At 41.7% G+C, this 21,603-nt stretch overlaps 1 protein-coding gene across 4 annotated transcripts in view; it reads right to left on the bottom strand.

Annotated features, from left to right (window-relative positions):
* Positions 1–21,603, bottom strand: part of COA1 (cytochrome c oxidase assembly factor 1) — a 222,686-nt gene that overhangs the window by 23,442 nt on the left and 177,641 nt on the right. The window contains exons 2-3 of one of the 4 annotated variants that reach the window (XM_085320238.1): positions 12,277–12,436; positions 2,718–2,924 (exon numbers count right to left, since the gene is read on the bottom strand). The exons of 2 other annotated variants lie outside the window; for them this stretch is intronic. The gene's annotated coding sequence lies outside the window, so the exon portion shown is untranslated. The remainder of the gene's footprint in view (positions 1–2,717; positions 2,925–12,276; positions 12,437–21,603) is intronic. One more of the 4 variants, XM_085320239.1, reaches the window with a different exon arrangement.

Genomic DNA, 21,603 nt, shown 5'->3' with positions numbered 1-21,603 from the left:
TCCTAGCAAGACCCCCATCATCTGTAGCTGCAGTGCAACAGGGAGAGAATCGGCAATACAAATGTCAGCTACAAGGCACTATGCTCTAGCGATTTTTTCCTGGTCTGATTTAAAATAATTTTAAGATAGGCTGATTACTATAACTATTTTAAACTCAGTCATGCAGTGGAAGCAGACTTCTGAGACCTAACTTAGCATATTCAGCTTGAAGTTCAGTATCTATAGCTTAACTTTTAGGCAGCCGATGAAGCTGGGAACGTTATTTATCCTGTACAGCAACATGGCATAACTATAGGCTTTTTGATGCCACTCCTGTAAAGCAGTTCAAGATTGCTGTCCCTTGGTAGCCTCAATCCAGCTAAAAAGCTCTTGTGAGAGCTCTTATCTAGACTACATCTAGACCAAAAGTAAAGAGGCAAAGGACTGGGCAGGTACTGAGAGAAATAAAGAACATTCAAACAATTCTCACAGACTCAACAGAGCCACTTGCCTTCCCACTCCAAGACAATATGTAGTGCTGTCAGTCCTACTGCCTATATTTTACTTCTAATCAATTTACAGTAAAGCATGAAATTAGCRTGTGACATTCTGACATGGCAGTAATCCAATCAAAAACATTAGGGAGCTGCCAACGTAATGATCTCCTGCAGCTTTGTCCAACCTGAGGTGAGCTCACTCACATCTTTATGAAAATAATCATACACTCTTTTGCATGGAACCACATCTACCAACTGTCTCAACAATGACAGCAATATTTTTTAAAAATAAATTATTATGTATTTCAGTCCTAGAATGAACCCTAGATGAATCCTAGAATCCTAAACACAATTTTCATAATAAACATTTTTCCTATGCAAAACTTCCTGTATTTGCAATAGAGAATAAATCTACAGTAATGTGACTTCCTGTTTACCAGTTTATACACTTTTTATGAACTAGCTTACCTGAATGTAATACATTCATTCTTCTAATAGCATCCATTTCTGTACAAACAGCATTTTGCTGTACACGTTGCAGGAGGAACACAGTACAGGAGCTAATGTTTTTAAAGATAAAATATTTAATGCTGCATCCAAGATTTTTAAACTAGAAGGCTCTATGGAGGAATGGAATTAAAAAAAAAAAAAAAGTTATTCTCTAGATTTGGTCCTCATGGGTTCTCCAAGGTCAACTGAGAGCATAGTTCCCTGCGGCCTCTCTCATATGGAGAATATCAAGAGGGACCTTCTGTATTATCCAACCACCTACTCCCACAAAATTTGTAATATTTTCAATATCTTGAAGACCCTGTGTCTCTCTGTCACATCTGGCTGTAGCAGGCAAGGAGATTCCACATCCACATACACACATGGATGTACAAACTCACACACAGAGAACTGTCCTTTCAATCTTATTTCYTTAGGAAACCAGGCTTAAATCTGTGAGTCAGTCAATATAAAACCAGATACTTTTCAAGATAGCTCTTAAAATGTTTGTTCACTCCTTGCTGAAACAGGAACAGCCCTGCAAGCTTGTAACAGAACTGTGTACCATGGTATCCCAACAGCAACCTCTTGAGCACTCTCAAAGCATAAAATTTAACATTACAATATCACCATAAATGGCCCCAAGAGAAATGAGACTTCCATCTACTGGTTTCTCTGCCTTAATTAATAGGGGACTATTCATTTAAACCTCAATGACATCTTTTGAAAACAAAGCTTTATCTACTGTAWTTCTATTGGAGAAAACAATTTGCTCAACTGTATTCCTGCCTGTAGGTTTTGTTTCTCCCAGTTTGCTGCCAGCAACAGCTACTTAAAAAGAGAGTAAGTTATGTCAACTGCTAGTATTTTCTACAGTAAATATTACATCACCTTCCCTGAGAAACTTGTCTGAGCAGATCCCCTTTTCTTGCTTTACTCTTCCATAATGCTCTCACATTCCTCTTTCAATATTTGTTGTTTGCCTTTGTGGGAACTCAGTTGCTGGCATTTTAAGGAAAGGTTAAATAGCAAAAGGGTCACTGTTGAAACTTTTTTTCCCCACCCCATGCTCCCAGCGAAAAAATCACAGCACATGGCACCTTGAGAGAAAGGTTTTCCTTCAGGAAAACCAACAGCACTCATTGCTGGTTTCAGCACAAATAAAGGAGCATAAATTACAYTGGCCATTTTGTATCCAACAGTGAAGATGTAGGGAAGAGAAAGAGGAAGAGAGAAAACAAAAAGAAAGACTGCAAATTCATTTGCTCTGGTGGGAGTAGAAAGTCAGAGCCCTAGATTTTACTCTCATTTCTGATACATAGGCAACTGTGCCCTGAGCAAATAGCTCTGGGTCTTTGCTTGCTCCTTACAAACCATGGACCTTATGAAATGGCCTYAGAAGTCAACAGGTGCATGTCTTTCAAAGTGTCCTCTAGATAAAATGTACCAGTGCACACCTAGTCCAAAGACAAAGCTGTTGGGAGTCTGCCCAGTGCATGTCCATAAACTTCAAAGTAGGCAGCGTTAAGAATGACGTGTTAAATCTGGGGTCAGGATTTTGAGTAGATGGGAGTGGAGCCTAGGAGAAAAGGAAAGGTAAACACTTGCCACCTAAGACATATAAACTTAGAAAGCCTTAATATACATCCCCAGCGGCATGCACATTCACACACACACACACACAGACACACACACACACACACACACACACAGTGAGCTGGCATGTGACACGGTTGCTTTTTGTTTGCTTACGTTAATTCCTTTGCAGGCTCTTGCTTCAGGAAGACAGGGTGTGCTGGAGACTAATATGCCCTGATTCAGGGCAGCAGCTAGAAAGCCTGATGATGCTGTTTCTCTTGACCAAAGCTAAATGGCTGAACATGGAGATCTATTCAAAAGCACTCCACACTTCTCAACACAGTGGTCCTCATATGATCTCCTTGAGTGGTTTCAGTTTTTCTACATAAACAATAGAGAAGGAAAACAAATTCCCAGGCTGGTAAGGGAAACGCTACTGAATGAATGCTGCTAGCAATAGCAAGCAAATGTTCTTGCCCTGTTTGAGAGCCCACTGAGGTCAAACAAAATCTTTTCATTAACTGCACAAGATTCTGTATTACATTCTATTTGCACGATCTGTTTAGGATTAAGCAYTTCTTGAAAAACATAGTGTTTTTGCTCCTAGATCATTTTCCATTTCATGGGACCCAGTAAGACTTCAGTTCAGCAAAATGCCAAACAATTTGTGTCATGTTTAACTTGAAACATAACCAAAGYGTCCTGTATCCTGCAGTAGTGCTCTGTGGACCACAGGTTTTTAAGGGATTTGTGAAAAGCAGCAGAAAAAGAGTGAGCTATTCTAAGCAAGCTTAAATTCAGCATGAACATCTGCACCTTTACGGAAAATTTTTAAGTGGGTCCATAAACCAAGAAAAGATTCATAACCACTGCAGTCCAAATCAAAAACATGTAAAAGTTAGCTTAATCCTTTCAATATCAGGAATGAGGGCAGCTAACTACAGCAAYGGATAGTAAAATGGCCAAGCGCTGGGCACCCAGTTAACAGCGTGCTGTTGATGGTACATAAACAATGCTAAAAGAACAGGAAATTATTAAAGCAGAAGGCGATACTTCATTTATTATTCAKCTGGGATTACTGCTTAGGAAGTCGCTAGTACATACATACATAATGAATACTAGAGGTGAACACAGGCAGAAACTTGCCTATTACCCAAGTGAGTATGACTAGCGCTGAATGTTTCTCTTCATTTTCCTTAGAGCCTGAACTTCACTTCCACAAAGGCAAGATTATTTGGGAAGTTGTTTTCATACTTAATTGCAGAATCAGATATGTGGAGCTCTTCCAGGAGCTCTTTGGGCTTTGGTTTATTTTGAGCAGAAAAACTATCAATGAGTAGCAAAGCCCAGAGCACCCACTCTGAACTCGGTTTGCAGACCTGCCAGTTATGCGTCAGATCAGGAAGTTCTTTCTCTTTTCTGGAAGGTAGAAAAGAACAGAACAGAAGAAAACTAGCCCAAAGTAGAACTGTGCTTGTGTTCCAGCTAATCTGGCTGGAGAATTTTGCCATTGGCTCCYGCTGGACCAGGAAAGGCCCCAGCATACGTAAAACAGCACTCAGAGGTCAGATGGAGATCAGAGAGGAAGAGGAAGCTACAGAGAACCAGGAGCTGCAATATGGGATCCCTGGCACATCTAGCCCCCTCCCATGGCCACCACAGTGYGATCCTCCTCATCCCTACTTACAGAAACCACACACAAGATAGTGTGAGCATCTTTCCAACTCTTCATCACCTGGCTCAGGAGTCTCAAGTGAACAGGCAGCTGCCTTGCGCCAACCAATTAGGAAATGTTAGGTACGAGGTGTGTCTGCCAAAAGGGCTGAATCAGGATTGCAATGCCTAAGTCAGACGCCTAAAGTACGCAGGCAATCTCAATCCTGACCACCCATTACCTTCTCTGAAATGCTAAAATTGCAGATTTTTCCCACCTGCCTGTCCTGGTACTACAGATTTCTTTCKGAAAGGGATGATACAGTGCTTTAATTTCTAAGCACCAAAAGTGCAGCCAGAAGGAAGTCAGATATGCAGTTGAGGAACACCCAGCACCACACACAAGCCCTGTGGAAGAGAGGTTGAGATCACAGGTGCAACCAAGGTGGGTTAGTAACGGGAAGAAGGAAGTCATGACATCTACAAAGAAAATGCAGGCTAGGGACAAACGAAGGACAGGAGGGCGAAGGGAGCTTCTGACGATGCTCTTCTCCCTGCTCTTCCATTTTCACCTTTTCCCTCTTCTCTCTCCCCTGCCTCCTCCAGCCCTTTTACAAAAACTCAAATTTACATTGATTGTGTTATTACTAGAGATCATTTGTCAAAGTTTTGTCTCCTCCMTCTTGGTATGAGCTAGCTGTTCCCAGCAAACTTTCTGGGGTGGTGAGTCAGTGGCACAAAGAACTGACAGATTAGATGTGGTATTTATTTTCTTTGTCTTTTTTAAAGCATGGTAGTGTCCCACATCCATGAACATACAGGAAGGAGCAATTAAACATTTCAGCTGGGAGCTCTGCGGACAATGTCTGCAAAACCTGCAGTTTCCAGTAAAAACCTTGTATTTTTTTTCGTTGCAAGGGACTGCTGGATGTTTATTCAGCAACACACTGTGTTAAAAGTTGCAACATTCATCTTTAAACATTAATTATCAAGGCATGATTGCTTCAAAAATCCACTGCCTGAGGCCAGGGCCTAGGAACTGGAAAACGTAATTTCAGAAAGAGATGAGAACAAATGCTGAGCCTTTTAATTGCAGGTTAGTACAAATGACTAAGCAGAGATTGTTTGGATGTATTTGTTGTTCTGAATGTCAAATTCAAAACTTAGCAGAGAGTTGCCTAGGGTTTTTTTGCCTCTCTTCTTATTCTTCTTTTGGTAAAAGCAGAGAAGCTAGTGAATTTTTGAAAGGTGAGGGAAGTACTTTTAAAAAAAAATCAGTAAAGATCATTTACCAGATTAAAGAAAGAGCTACATGAAATATGCAGACCTAGGATGTTACTAGAGCCTTGCAATAGGCAAAAAATTGTTGGACAGTTACTGTCCTCATTTTGACTTTTACCTTAGTATTAAGACGGCAGTGATTCTGAGCACCCATCTCCTTCACTTCTACTGAAATCAATCTAGAATTATCAACACTGTAAGAGCAGATCAGACTTGTTTCATAACGTGTGCAGCATGCAATGGACATTGACCATTTTCATCTCCATGTTCTGACCTCACTGCTGGTGAGCTGGGGACAGCACTATGCAAGCACCTTTGTAATGTGTCAGAGGTGCTTCTTCTCTCATGGGAGCGGGGAACTGCTTCRACCCCTCAGTGTTGGCCATGCCTGGGAGCACACAACTGGTGGGAGATGTAGCTCATGAGGTTGTGTGACCACAGGACAGACCATAAGGGCAAATCAATGTCTGTGATGGTCCTAAAGCTGCAGCTACATACTGAAGCCGAGAGCCTAAAGAGACTTCAGATTGCGACACTCATCCTGATGCTGACGCTCACCAGGAACCTCCAGTTCTGCTTCTGGGTGTGCTCAGAAGCACTTCTGAGCTCATAGCATTAAACAGCTTGGTGCCTGCTTCCCTGGGATTGAGAAATTGCATGTCACTTCATTACCAGAAGGGCCTGATCCACTAGGTGTATCAGAAACATGCCTGACCCATCATGTTTCACCCAGAGGAGAGGAGAGAAGACAAGAAGATGGTGGTGATGATATCACTTGAATCCCATCCTCTCTCCACTTGTTTTTATCTAACAGTTCTGTACTGAGAGCTTTTTCCCCACAATCTGAGAGATCTGGTTTCAACATCCTCTCTGTACATTCTCTTGCTGATTCAGTCTTTGCCCTTCTGTTAAATGGGGAATAACAGACCTTCTTTACCTCATGGTCATTCTCAGGAGGTCTGTAGTGTAAATCCTTACCCACATGCTAGTTTTTGCAGAATGGCTCACATCCATACTGCTAATTCACATCTTACTGAGCAGACCGGCTGCAGCCACGCTGCATAGTACTCAGCTCAGGTCTTCTCTGGAGATCCTGTGGTCAACAGTTGTTATTTTCTGTGGATGGGCATGGTGTTCTGAAAAAGATTTCTGAACTGAATTTTGAACTGAAAAAGTTCAAAATATACAGAATAATGAAAGGTGTATGCTACAGCCCAGCAGCACAGTGGTGGATCAAAAACATTACAATGTCAGAAATACTTGTTTTGTATTCTAGGAAAAAATGATGAGGGAGGGCTCACATAACACTSTAGCCTAACCTGGAATAATGCTGAAGGACTGTCCTGACTGGAAGTAACTACACTTGATGTCTTCCACATCTATCCTGTCTGTGTGGAATAGATCCTAGAGTGAACCACACTGTTGACTACACTGAGGTTTCCCCTTGCGACTACCAGTTAATCTGTTGTGGAAGAAAGCTCAGACGCTTAACTGCCATGTGCAGCATGACTGATCAGGAAACCTGGTCCCAGAGCAAAACAGGAGTGTGCCAAACTGCTTGTGCAGACATACCATTTTTAGCAATAACTATGCTACTTTGCTGGGGCCTGTCAAGTTCAGGAGCGCTGCCTCTGCTCAGCTCACTCCACTAAGGCAAAGCATCAAGCTTTGCCCAAAACAGAGCAAAGCATGGTGCTGTATAGCAGTCCTCAGCTGGTATGGGCAAATGACTAGCAATGGCATTCGTTTTCTCACTATTCCTCTTGCACTTTCAAATAACCCAACCAAGTGCTGGACACACTGCTTTGAAAAATTCTAGGATGGTGCCTGGAAGTTTAGCACTGCCTGTCTGTGTAGGGGAAGGCTGTGGGCCTGCATAGTCTCCCACCCTCCGCTTTTCGCCTGCTATTTAGTCATKAGTTTTAATTCTGTTATATCAGAGGTGCAACTGTCTTCCTGAATGTTACGGCTGCTCTAAGGAAGCCTAGCTGCCACTATGTTTTCTTGACCACCTCAAAGATGATTGTCAAGGACAGAAAACATTAATTAAATTTTAATTAATAAAGTAAACACTATGGGGTTAATTATAGCTATTTATAGGGAGTGTATGGGATTTGAAGGGCCTACCTTCTGCTGTTTTTGCACAGTGTTACCTCTTCCTCTAAGCTCTAATTAGCTGGATTTTTTTTTTTTTAATAGCCGGTCTCCAAATGATTGCTCAGTAACTCGCATTTTGTTCCTCATCAGCAGTTCTCCAGCACAGCTGCTACAGAAGGAAGCAGCCCTGCAGTTTGCCTTGCAGGGAGCAGGTGATAAGGAATCTATCGTAAGTGGTGTAAATCAGCAACAGAACAGAACAAAAAGAAGAAAAATATGAGAGGCCCAGCCCAGCCGCTGACACTGTATAGCATAGTGACTGTTTAGAAAGCAAAGGACACAAGGACAGAAATGAGAAGGAACAGAAGTAACTCTCTTGTTCAGTTTCACATTTTGCCTTCCTGCATATGCCAGGTTTTATCAACAGGAGATAAACACGTGGGAGAAAAGAGACTGCTGGTCACAAAGTTAGCTGCACAGCTCTGAATACTTTCTCTACTCTTTATTTTCAACCTGTGCATTTCCTCTTTGGCGGTAAAACATTTTTTAAAAGGTAAATTGACTTAATTATCTAGATTTTAAAGCCAGTTACATTTAGCCACTCAGTGCATATCTGTCTATAAAGAACAAGGGTGCTCTCAGTGCATCATTAAAACTACAGACACATAGTAAACACACTGTGTCCACATATCAGGAGTTTATTACAGCCTCTTTGTTTTCTATTTTCTGCCACTGTATGCAAATTAATAGTGCAAAAGACCCAACAAAGAAGAGAGCTTTGGGAGTTYGGTGGTTATTCTGGATTTTTTCTTTCCCCAGAAGTGATCACCACTTTCAGCAGACAGCCCGCTGCTTGTGCCCCAATATCTCCTGCTGCCTGCTGGAGCTCACGAATCAACGGCTGTGGTGGCAGCAGCGGAGGGCAGCAGCTGGAGGCCGGGGGGCTGGCCTGGGCGCAGCAGTTGTCCCCCTGCATCAGGCGGCAGCCGGCCGGGTCCGTCTGCCTTTCCCTCCGCACGGCAGCCGCTGGCTTGGCAGGGCAGGCACCCGAGCCTGGATTGGGCTCCTGCTGAGGTGAGATGAGGTGGAGAAAAGAGGTGCGAAAAGAGGTTTTGCGGCCAAGAGCAGTAATGCTAGCATGGGGAAATAGGGTCAGCAAAGAGGGAAGGATGGATGTGCCAAAAACCCAGCACGGATACCTGTAGTTTCAGAAGTTGAACTACCATTGCCTACGTTAAGAAATCTATGCACGGGATGCTTCTTGAGGTGAAAGCATCTCAAGGAAAAAAAAAGAAAAAAAAAAGAAAAAAAAGAAAAAAAAGGAAAAAAGGGAAAAAAGAAAAAAAGAAAGGAGAAAAAAAAGCTAGAGCCTCACTTACAGAAAAGCCTAACTTTTCTGGCTCCTCAAAGGCACTTGCAAATTTTACCCACTTCCTTTTGCACAGAAATGGCCTCATTGCTCGGCATTGAGTTGGTACTTCCCCAGCACCAAGAGGTCTCCTCTTGGTGCCACCTCAGCTGGAAATTTTGTAGAAAGCCTCAGGTTATGGGACAAAAACTGTACTTTCGCACCATCATTCACASCTACAGAAATTCCTCCCAAACGGAGACGAAGCACCACCTCCCCTTTTACTRATCAGAAACACAAACGTTACTTGAGAACATTTCTTTCAGCTGCCTTCTTCCTTTCYCGGGCTGCGTGACAACTCTGTCGCTGGAGCACTAACAGCAGCCCCCCGCGGGCTCGGAGGTCCACGGCTGCACCCGGGGAGCACAGGTTGCTTTGCGGGCTGCAGAGGAAGGTTTCGGGCCCGGCTTCCCGGCGCGGTGATGCCGARGCCGCTTTGGGCTGCCCTGCCCAGGGCGGCAGAGGCGCCGCCAGGCTCAGGCCGTCGCTGCCACCTGCTGGACTCACACACCCGTGTCCTCCCTCCGTGGGGAGGAAGCAGTAAGGCAAAAGTGCCTTTATTTCATTCCTCCCCTCCTTTTTAATCCATATTTATGTAGCAAATAACTCACACAGGGAAACGCGCAACAACTGCAAGCCGGATTTAAGATTTCCGCATAGCTCATCCTTCAAATGTATTACTAGCTAATGTTCCCCGCCCTCCAGCACTTCTTCTTGTGAAATAGCCAAGCACATCCAAAGTAGAGCGAGGAAAGAGGTTTTGGGGGCCAGGGAAGGAGGGCAGGAGCACATGAGGGGACCGGCATTAACACCAGTGGAGCTGTCTCAGGGGTTCACAAGATACGAATTTCAATAAGCACTTGTCTGCCGAGAGGGGTCTGTCTGACCGGTCTTGCTGTCAGATTAAATTTAGTGGCCATGGATTAACACAGACATCTTGCAGCCTTGCCATTTATGTCAGCAGCAGTCGTGTTCTCAGAGGGAATTGTTCGCTTTAAAATCCAAACCACAAACTGTTGAGTGTGGGTTATACCACAGCCATCACCGAGAGCGAGCCCAGGGTTAGGGAGGCCATTTCAGCCTTGAAAGAACCCAAAATTACATATTCAGCGAGTGGCAACTGAGCTCAACCTACGTGTTAAAGCTGCAGAATGGGAGCCAAAGCRGCAAACAGGATGTGGACAACAAAATGTCTCTGAACCAGGCCAGCAGAATAACTTCAGTGACAACTTTCAAGGACACAGAGAAGCCATCTCCAAAGACTGATTTAAAGAGCACAATTAGGAGCAGCAGACCAGGAAAGGTGGTGAGGCTGGAGAAGGATGTCTGAATTGTTAGAAAGCGAAAAGAAGCCAAAAGGAACAGATAAGGGGAGGAGGCAGAAAGGTGGTAGCTGTGAAAAACTACAGGCTAGGGAGGGCGGCGCTGAACCMTTCCTCACTGGAGACCAGTTCTTCCGCTCCCAACTGAGATGCAGCATAAGAAATGTTGGTACTTCTGGAGTCTGGGGAAACTGAAGCCATCAAACACTTGCAGCAGCTGCAAACACACCTAAASCAAAGAATCTCATTTTATTGGCAGCTTTTTTTTTAGGGATTATTATAAAATGAGATGGTGGCAACAAAGGCATACTACCGGGATTAATGGACCATATGAACTGCACTAGTAAKGAAATGTGGTCTACAGTGGGAACTTAAATGATGTAAGTTTTATATGGAAGCTGCTGTTACACATCACAAATGATAACTTGTTTTCATTTTAGAAACTGGGACACAGCAGTGAGGAGTCAGATTTAAGGTTCCATAAGGCAGTGACACAGCAATATATTTRTTTCAGCAACTGGAGGAAACCTGAGGCTCTTGAAATATTTTTCTAACTTTCATTACATTTATTTTTAACCTGTCAAACATTCCTTTAACATGCACATGCTTTAATGATAAATACCACTGCGTGCTGATTAAAGCACCACTGTGACTTTGATATTGCCGCTTTCTGATTATGTAACTCAGTTTGAAATGGTGACCGATCTAGGATGTCAGTTTTTATAGTRCACTCCATTTCTGTTTTGCCATTTCAGTTTAGTCACTGAGCAGCTGGGCTGGCCCAGATATACATACTGCTACTGCTTCTCCATGCAATAATCTCACTGGATATCTTTTAACACAGGTTTCTTGAAATAGCAACAGAATGTTTTCTGCAACTGTAYAATTAATATCAGAGTAACTTAAGATAACAGTAGTTTACTCAAGTCAAAGTCTCTAATTCCTACTGCTGTTAGGTCTTAGTTCCTATAATGCGACAGGAAAGACACTGACAACTGATATCTGAAATARGTTCCAGCAGTATCTGGAATTCTGAGCCCCACAGAATGAGAAAAATAGATGCTCTTCAGTACAGACACTTGATAGTGTTGCATGCTTTAAGAGAAAGTACTCTTTGGCTACTATGCTAAGGAAATAGCAAATCTCTCTATATATATACATTTTATAATTTCCTTTCYGTGAGGATTTTAAAAGAATCCTTAGCATGTAAGCAGCTGTTTAATGTATTTTGACTCAAAAGCAAGGCATTTGCATTAGTATTCCCACTAGAATGTTTGTCCTTTCGTGTCCATGCATTAAGGCCCTGTTTAAAATCTGTCCGTGTCCCTAATCTCTCTGGGGAGCTTTCCCTGAATATTCAATGCTAGTCCACAGTCTGTAACAAAAGAGGGAGGAAAAAAAGAGACAGAAAACAGTGTTTATGCATAAAGTTCAACAGCCTTTTCATGTAAAAAAACATACACACACACAAAAGCACCTCAGATACACAGCCTGGCATTTCCACTGCAAAGATCTGACACAGTGTGCAGTTTTTCAAGTTAACTAATTTACAATAAGGGCATAAGGCATCTGAGCTCCAGATGCACTCATTCAGCCAGCCAGAGCCATAAATAAAATAAGAAAGAATGCTGTGACTCTAACACAGGTTTTACAGAGATGTGTTGAAGGCCTGGCAGATGGGTTTTGCTGTCTAAGCTTTTACCTGTGTAACAAAGTAAATGTATAAAACTGCTTACTGGTTCCTTCAATTCAGAACCTTTGCATTTGTTCCCATATGCTCCTGTGAAGATACTACTAATTTAAAGAATGAGCAAAATCCCAGCCCCCAGGGAAGCTGATGGCAGAACTCCCACTGGCTCCATCAGGCTCTGGATTTTGCTCAACATAAATTCGATTGGCTGAACTTCAGTAACAGCATAAGAAATACTGCAATCAAATTTGTATTCTTTCATCTACAGATTTGCCAYCCTACCGCTGCCTGTGGTCTTGCTGTTGCCTCGTGCTTCTCAATGATGGGCAGAGCTTCYGGTGACACAGATGCTGCCACTGAATATGGGCTCTCTGCAGCTTCAGCCCACGGTGACAAGTAGCTCTCTTCTGTGGAGGGTAAGAAATCCTCTTGTGAACTAGGACTAAACATGAAAACATTTTGTCATACTGTAACTTTGTTATGCTCAGTCTATGTGATGTTCTGACAAAACTGTTACGAACTTGAATGGAAAATTCAGAAAACCTGAATCTTGCATTTGGAACAGAGCAAATCATTCACCAGAAACTTCTTATTTTCAAAAAAGTTTGCCAATTGAGAAACAAATCTTTTGCCTCACACTAAGACTTCATCATCACCATCCAGCTGGTCTCATCTTTGTGCAGATGGCAAGGAAATTTTACAGTCTATTCCATCCCTGATGTATATATACACTCAATGCTCACTGTTACTAATGGGATACACACATACACATAACAAACATACTAAGAAAAGAAAACATTTCTAACTCATTCTGATAAGGGAATTGGAAAGGAATAAGGGAATTGGAYAAAGTATTTAAAAGGACTGTCTTTCCTAAATTTTCAAAGACAGATTCCTACACTCAGCACATAATAGATGTACATCCCCCAAACTATTTGGCTGACTTTAGGAAAAGTTGTACACTGTGTACCAATGCTTCCTTGATTATTATTTCTGTAAAGTCAGTTCCTCCATGTCACCGTTAATCCTTACCAAAAGACATCTGCTCACCTGTACCACTTTTTTATACCACTTATTATTTTTTGTAGCATTTTTGTTTTGTAGCACTTATTTTAAAGTATAACCATTTTGGTGGTCACATGCTGTTTGATCACTGTGGTGGCTCGCTCTCCGGTGCACTCGGCTCCAACCTGTTCTCTGCAGATCTCAGCTCTTCCTGCTAGAACTGCACGCAGCAATTTAAAAGTTTGATCCGTTCCATTGCAGAACAGAAAATATATTTTTCCTCACAAGACTAAATTTAAAGTAGAAATTCCCCACAWTAAGAAGGGGAGATGGGCCCCTTTGAGGAAGAGTTACTCAGAATAACTTGAGAATACACTTAAAGAAAGTTCATTCCATCAATGGCAATGATTTGCTGTTTGCTTTACCCCTCCAGACTGAGCCATCCTAATTCTTTTCTCTATGTAATGGTGATATAACTAAGTGGCTAGGAGGAAGCTGCCTCATCTATCATAGAGGTAGAGTATGCAGTAGTCACTGGAGGCGAGGGCTCCAGACAAAGCCATGAACTCCGCTTTTAAGAATGTGTTGGACTATAATTCTCAAGAAGGCATTTATTAGCAAACTCGTGTTTTTATAAGCTGCAAATCAAGACACAGCTCCCTTCAGCACTTGACCAGCTTTATGAATCATGAGCCCAGCAGTGCACTGCCATGAGACTTTGCTTTAGAAATAAAATTGTTTGTTCAATAGCAGAACAGCCCCGTCCRGCCCTCTCTGCAACTGCTGCTTAGTATCAAACCAGAATGAAACAGCTCTGGAATTACACGTGCATTTAATGTTGTTCTAGTCTCTGTCTGGTCCAGTATAAAAGCATCATGGTGAGTTTCTGAAATCTGCTTAATTAAGCAACATTCTCCTCTCAATATCTGGTTACTTTGCAGAACCAGGCAGCTAAAGTAAAACACGACTAGTTACAATCAGTTATGTGACTTTTTGGGTGTGTGTGTGTGTGTGTGTGTGTGTGTGTGTGTAGATTTCCCAGCTATCCCTTATTTCAAAGCAGGGGAAAAAAATAAACAATGGCCAGCTCTGTACCAAACCACAGGTCAGTAGATTTCAATGGTTCACGGTTAAAACTGGCCTCCAGCTACACAGACTTATCCCACAGGTATAAAACAGGAAACTTATAAAGTATAAAAATAGTTAAAACTATGTGACTTATTCTTGTAAAAGGATTTTTATCATGTACATGAAGACTAGTTTTCTTCCTTTGAAATGTTATTTCTGTTTGACACTCTTCCGCTGTAGCACAACAAGTCTGTGTTTCTTCTCTCTTGCATAGGCTGTGGGTTGAGTTTTGTTTTTGTTTTGGTACTTTGTCCTTTTTTCTTTCACAAATCAAGCTGTCAGCAGCGCTGGAAGTACATCTGTAACTGGGACACGTAAGAACTCTGTTCGGAGACTGCATTGCTGCCCTCAGCAAAGTCACCCTTGGAAACAAGAGCACTTGAGAATATCTTAGCACACAGTGAAAGGTTCTTTGCTGTTGCTTATTTAAGTGGAAATTAAAAAAAAATCAAGTAAAAAACTCCAGAAAATAGAGATGGTAAAAGTATGTGGTCTCTGCTGCTTTTCTTGCTATGGCAGGCCATAGCCTCTAAAATCACTGTATTTGAATATCCACTTTGATGAGGACAATGTTTTTGGCCAGGGATATAAATATGGTTTTCCTGGACCAATATGAAAGCTAAGCAATAATATATGGTCCTCTATTACTACTGCAACCACACCCAAAGCAAAGAAAGTCCAGCCCAATACCAAAGGCCAGAGCTGAGCACAGCTGGTTACTACATAAATTGCTTTAGGCTGCTCTGAACTTCTTCCCTGGCTCCTTACTCCCTGCCCCATATCACAGCTATGCTGAACTCTCTACATCCCCAGCCCCATGGTCAGCAGGTCCATCCCAGCTGTCCCCCAGAGCTGCTCTTTCTCAGGTAGCCCCAGAGTTTTTACCTAAGCCCCATCTCCTGACCGGCATATCTTCACTGTCCAAAATACTATGCTCAATCAGCCGAGCTAAGTAACTACCAATGCAGCTGTGTAGCCACCTATCTGCCAGTATCCATGTGGCCCACCACTTCTTGGCAACTATTAATCATATATTGCCTAAGAAACAGGCCCTTAATGCAGGCTAGTCTTTCTACTCTGCCCTATGGAAAAGACATAAAAGCTTTCAGTCATGCAGAAAAGTGAACAAAATGAGTGGCAATTAACTCTCATGACTACAAAGGCTAAAAACTTGGGCACTTGCAAGAGGGATCACAGTCAACTGAGCCAGGAGAGGACTGTAGCAGAGCAAGTATTTGCCTTAGAGCAAACACTGCTGGAGTGCTTATTTTTTGAGTGAATAGTCATTTTAGTTAACTAGAGTTAACTATTGAACAAATAGCTCATGTTGCAGCATACTGAGGCACTCTATAAGCAGCCTTTGATTTGCTCACTGATGGACCTACTGTAGCGTTCTTTTTTTCAGAAACTGAGGAACTGATTTATCCTTTCTAGTTTATTTTTCGATACAGAGTCTTTCCATGAGGAAAAAGAAGCTTGCATGAAAAAGGAACCTAAAGGGGGCTTTCTCATTTCAGCACAAGAAATTTGCATACGGTGAGGTCATGTGCCTAACAAATAAAAAAAGAGCAATCAAATTAAAAGTTTTTCTGTGTATTAACCAACGTGACTGTTAACCTCTTATTTGTATCTCAGTCAAGACAGACAAACTGTAGAGCATGACATGGCTCCATAATTTCTGATGTCTTAACACAGTTGCAGGCTCTTAATATCAGAATTTGGCCTCCTATTCAGCTGTATACTACGTAGCCTTGTACATCCTAGTTGCCAAGTATTTAAAATACCAGTATGAACAATGAATATGACTCCCATGTTTTTCCAAGAAAGTAGAGGAAGAGAGCTAGGTTTACGGGTATTTTCCAATGTAGCCAAAATGCACTCCAAAAATTACAAGTAAAACACATTGCGATGATGATCATCATGAAAGCAAATATATCTGATCTGGAAACACATGTGAAGTAATGAGTAAAGTTTCTTTTTTTACATGAACTGCTTTAAACTGATCATAAATTTAAGGGATTTTCCAAGGATTAAAGATTCACTTGTCAGCTGCTGTGTCCTTTAATAAGCTTCTTAACATCCATATTGATAGAAGCAGCATGCCCCAATTTAGCAAACCAGGCAGTGTCTCTGTCCGGGTTTCATCGCAGCTCTAGGGGCCTGAAGGAAGCACTAAATGCAGCGATTCTGCTGCCCTCTTTAGGGAAATAATCTACTAAATAGATTTTCTCCAGACCCAGCTTTTGTGGAGTGGACAATAAAAGTATTAACTTCATTTCCGGCAGTGGCACAAAGTGTGCAGCTCTTCATGCTCTACTGAGGGGAAGTTCACATAAAAACTGGTGTTGTGCTGTGCCAACTCCTATTCTGACCCCTCCTGCCTTAGCTGAAGTCTGCAGCAATCTTCYTTCTACAGGCTTGTTCAGCTCATCAAGGATGGTCTTGCATTTAAAGTATTTGATAGCAACTAGAGGGTCTTGGCCACAGAGCGGCTTTCCTAAGGCAAACAAGCCACTGTTGTCTCTGGTTTTCACCCTCATCTGTAACCAGGATTGCAATAATTTTTTAACCTTTCCAGCTAAATATTTTTCTCCCTCTGAATGGCAGGCTTCTTAGGACAGAAGGYTGGTTATGCACTTATCCAGAACCAAGCATGAATCGCCCTTTCCTTTAATTCTTTGGGACCTCTGGATAACGGACCTTCCCTCTGAGATATTAAATAGTTTTTGCTTAGCAGTATTTTGAAGTTCAAACCAACCGTAAAGCACACCAGGCAGATTCTAACACTGGGCCCTTCAGTTTATCTGCTGTCCATCTGCCTGTCTCTCCACACTCTGAGCAATTCCAGGCAGGTTTCTTGCTGGTCTTACACTTGTCCTCTGCAATCCTACACTGCTGGAGCCAAGCAAGCAAGGAAATGTAATAATAGTACTAAATGCCGAGTTTTGACAGGATACAGCTATTTTTACTGGATTACTTTTCTGGCACAGCACCTAAAGTACCAAATGATTTGACACCTGTAATTTTATACTTGGAATATCACAAGGTATTCATACTTCTTTTGTAATGTAAGATAAAAGAAAACACTACACATGTTCTCATTCCATTGCTGCTGTCTGGCAGCTATTTGCCTAARGGGGAAAAAAAGCACTGTTACATTACAGAATATGTGGAAAACTAAAAGCTATGGAAAAGAAATTATTAAATATCTAACCTATTCCCCTGCTAGCCCTAGACTGCTCTCTGCAACATGTTTCAGAGTGTTTTGTCCAGTCTGACTTTACAAGTTTCACATTACTTTCACTTGTATCTTTACATACAAGCACTGAGTCCAATGCGGTTTGGTACTGCTTATTTTCCTTGTCTTCCAGCTAGAAGATTCAATATTAGACCAGCTGCTCATATAGTCTGCTCCAGAAGTACTGAAAAAAAATTGGACTATTTCCATTGACTTCAACAAGCTTTGGATCAGGCTTACGAAAAGACAAGGAATAGACTTCATATAAGACTAAGCAGGTTACAGTCAGCAAAGTATAAAGAGGATTAGCTGTGTACAATCCACAGGCATATTACATTGCAGACTTCCGACACAACTGGCTAACACACTTTCATTTTTATGGAAAGGAAGGGCCAAACTCATTGCTGAGCCACTTTTCACCACCACCAGGCCAGGAACAAATCTGACCGGGAATCTGCCCAGTTAGCCTCTTTACAACTGGGATTTGCCTCAACTGGGGGTGAGGAAATACATTTTCTCTAAACACAAAACCAAGAGGGAAATATTTTGTATTTTCCAGTTAAAGTTTAGGTCTTTAGAGAGATCCCTGTGGCATAAATATAAGGACAAACACAATGGGTTTTGTCGCTTTCAGGAAAGGACGGCCCCTCTTTCCTCTGCTGAACACAAAATGGGTGGTATTTGGTTTAAAATACATATCCTTAGATCTTCACTTTCTGCCACCAAAACAGATGGACAGCCCAAACTGCTAATTTGAGCATATTCTACAGAACGCTGATACTTCACTTCAACGCATACCCACCAAGTGTGCTTTGATCGTACGACTTCTGAAAGCTACAGTGTGTTTTATCAAGAATTACTTTATCAGTGGGGCATTCACTCTGAACAATACCATCAAACAGAGATGATGGTGYGCAGTTATTCTTCCCACCCTTTCAAAGTTCACAGCAAACTCTGTCAGTTAATGATGTTCTCAGCCGCAGAGAATGCTTTAATCAAGCTAACTTTTTTTCCTGCTCTGTCTTCCCTATGGACAAGGGCCTTCACGGCATGGCTTTGTTGTAYGATGGGTACAGTTATAACCTATGCTAAAAGTATGCCACTAATGAATGAACACTGGGTACGTGTGTCAAGCAGATGAGAATGTGCTTTTGATCCTCAGCACTCTACCACTGTGGCAGATGGCTATCTCATTCCTTTATTAATATACTGAAGCCTTATGCCATTTCTCAAACAATACTGAAGGAATAATCAGCATTTGATCATGTTTTGATTTTCTGCTCTAACTCAAATCTGTTAAGGAGTTAGAAAAAATCTGTTGTTTCTTAAATGTTTTATTAATTTTGCAGAGGGTTGGAGAGAAGCTATCATGTGCTTGACACTTTCTGAGGCGATCATCAGAAGCTTCTCAAATTTCTGTTTAATTTTGAAGCACAGATTCCACAAGATATGGGAGCTGTATTCAGCTTTAAGTCCAATTTAGAAACCTGTGACACTTTGAAGTGGGGAACTGACAGGATTCAAAACTTTTTTTGAGGGTATCTTAGGATCACAATAGGTTTGTTTAAAAAGCAGGGAGGTTTCTGAACACCACAGTAGCTGTGGTTTTTAGCTTCCAATAYAGGAATAGCTGGGCAAGGAAAAAAGAACCCCCAAAACAACCCATCTGGTTTTATGCCACAGAAGTATATTAAAGACACTTCTTATGTAATTGCTTGTAAGACCGTGATACAGAAAATCCCCGATAACCCTACAAAAAAAATACAATTCTTCTGTAGAAGTATGGAAAAAACTGTGAATATCCCCAAATTCCCCAAATAGAATGACAAAGCTGTAAATGACAAGGGAGAGAGAGGCAAAGTAAGGCCTGTCTTCTGCARAAGAAAGAAGGAAGCTGAACACCGCAGCAGCTAAGCTAACAAGTCACTGTTGCTCAAGTGAGAGGACAAGTTTCTCTCTCTCTTTCCCAGCCTCCTGGCTGCAAAATTCCCCCACCTGCAGCAGCCCAGGTACTCCTCAGACCATTTACCTTTATCATTTATCATCTTGAGAGTTGATTTATCTCACTATTTCAGCACAAAACTATCTGCCTTTACATTTTTTTTTTCAACCAGGCTACTTGGTTAAATGGAGGACTAATGGAAGGATGCAACAAATGCCAGAACGAGTGCAAGGTAAGCAGCAGGATGACCGAGAGCAAGGAGAGTTGGCAGGGAGAAGATCACGGATGGCTGCCTCTGTCTTGTGCGGAACTGTGAAATTGTCTATGTGYGTTTTGGGGAAGCACAGTCTCAACATAAGGACATGTCATAGGATGGGAAAAGGAAGTAGAAGGGAGAAGTGGAACAAGAGCAGGTCCTGATCAATGTTTAGGAAGGGGGTGGATGTGAGAAGGCAAAGCTAAGGGGTAGGAATCTTATACGTCTGCAGAAGATTTCCTGGGCAGGAAAAAAAAAAATGCGTGCATATGCAGTTAACTGCAGTATGGCTAGGAACCCCTGGATGTATAAACTGTATGCAAATAACTGTGTAGTTCCTTCATTAAAGCACTGCACTGACTGCACAGAGTCAAAGCAGCTGTACCGCATGTTCAGAGTGAGTCTGCTGTTTCTGAAGATTTCTGTATTTACTATACATGGCTAGGCAGCACAGCACACACACGCAGCTACTCCTGCTGGGCTGCTTCATAATGTGTGACTGCAGTGTATGCTTACCACAGTCATGTCCAGAGTTTCCAGACATGCARCAACTAGTTTAGAAGTATCTGCTCCCTAAAGCTACCAGACATCCGAAACCCTAGACAAATTTGTGAAGTCCTCAAAATCTGCCTAAATGTGATTTTCAGGTAGAAAGAGTAAATGTGTCTGGGAAAAGGCAGCATACTACATCCAGAAACTCCCTTTCTCCATGTACAAAAGCAACTATGGAACAAGAGAACTCTAGGCACATCTGCTCTAAYGAACTGAAGGCAGGGCTGGAGCTGAAGTTTCAAACTCTTCTCCTACCTCCTCTACTGACCTGATGTTCCATAACTTCAATTTACAACAAAAGTGAAAGGACATACTTTCACTTCATGGAAAGGTGACAGGCATCTTGCAATGCCTTAAGCTTCACAAAATGTTCCTGCTGCTGTGGCTACTACCAAAGTTGCATTAGGAACTTATTTCAGATCGAGACATCTGTGAAGAAAGTAACTGTAAATATAAGGCTATGTACTAATGTGAGAACCCACCCTTCTCTCTCCTTTATATGCTATTATAAAAATAATTACTCATATACCTCACAGAGATGCAGTATTTAATTAATATTTGTTAAGTGTTTGAAAATCTGATGGAAGACATCATACTAATGTGCATTATGATAATACAGTGTAAAACTGATGCGAACGGTKTTGCTTAAGCAGAATGCTGGAGGGATATTTATTCAAGTTCTCATATAAAAAGGGGAATGGAGATGATGAAGGTTGAGGAAAGTGTTTTAAAACTCAATTATCATACAGGAAAATGGAGGAGGGGTGGCTAAAACAATTTTCAGTGACATTTACTGTGGAATATACATTAACTCCTGCAAAATAAGAGAGTAAGAGCCTATAAAATCCTGGCTCCATTCAAGTACATGGAAAATACTTCACCAACTTCGGTGAGGTGAAGGTTAGAATTAGCTTTGCTCATGATTCCTAGAGATRTATACACCATCCCATACACAGGTTTGTAACTTTGAGTGGGTGCTTTAGGAAAGAACCTCATCAAGCTAGGGCATGTTTGTCATGCAAAAGGGAGTGCTTGGCTTCCTATCATCTTTCTACTACATCCCACACTTGGAGTAAATCTTCCCATTGTTTTAATGAATTTGGGACCTGAACTCCCTCCAACTTAAGTTTGTGGCAAAACTCTAATTAAATGGAAGAAGAAATAGTGATCACTGAAGATTTTGTAATGAAGGGGAAAAAACAGCCTGTGTTTAACAGGGATTGTAACCCATATACACCCCTAGATTTCAAATCATTTACTCAGAAGCCTGTAGAACTTATAATTAATTTCTGACTGGAAAAAACAGGAAGTAAATGTAAATTCAGACAACTCATTTTTACTTATGCAAAATCTGGAACATTTCTGTTTCATGATCAGGGTCTCCATACTGAACAGGGGAAAGACTAGGGGCAACATGCTGCTCAACATTTCTGGGAAAGAAAGAGTTAAAGAGCACTTTTTTTTTTTTTTTTTTTTTTTTTTTTTTTT

Source organism: Rhea americana, unplaced genomic scaffold (genome assembly GCF_003343005.1).
Source record: "Rhea americana isolate MKP2758 unplaced genomic scaffold, rheAme1 scaffold_62, whole genome shotgun sequence".
Lineage (NCBI taxonomy): Eukaryota > Metazoa > Chordata > Aves > Rheiformes > Rheidae > Rhea > Rhea americana.
The sequence above is the reverse complement of the archived record's forward strand: the minus strand, read 5'-3'. Positions and strand labels throughout refer to the sequence as shown.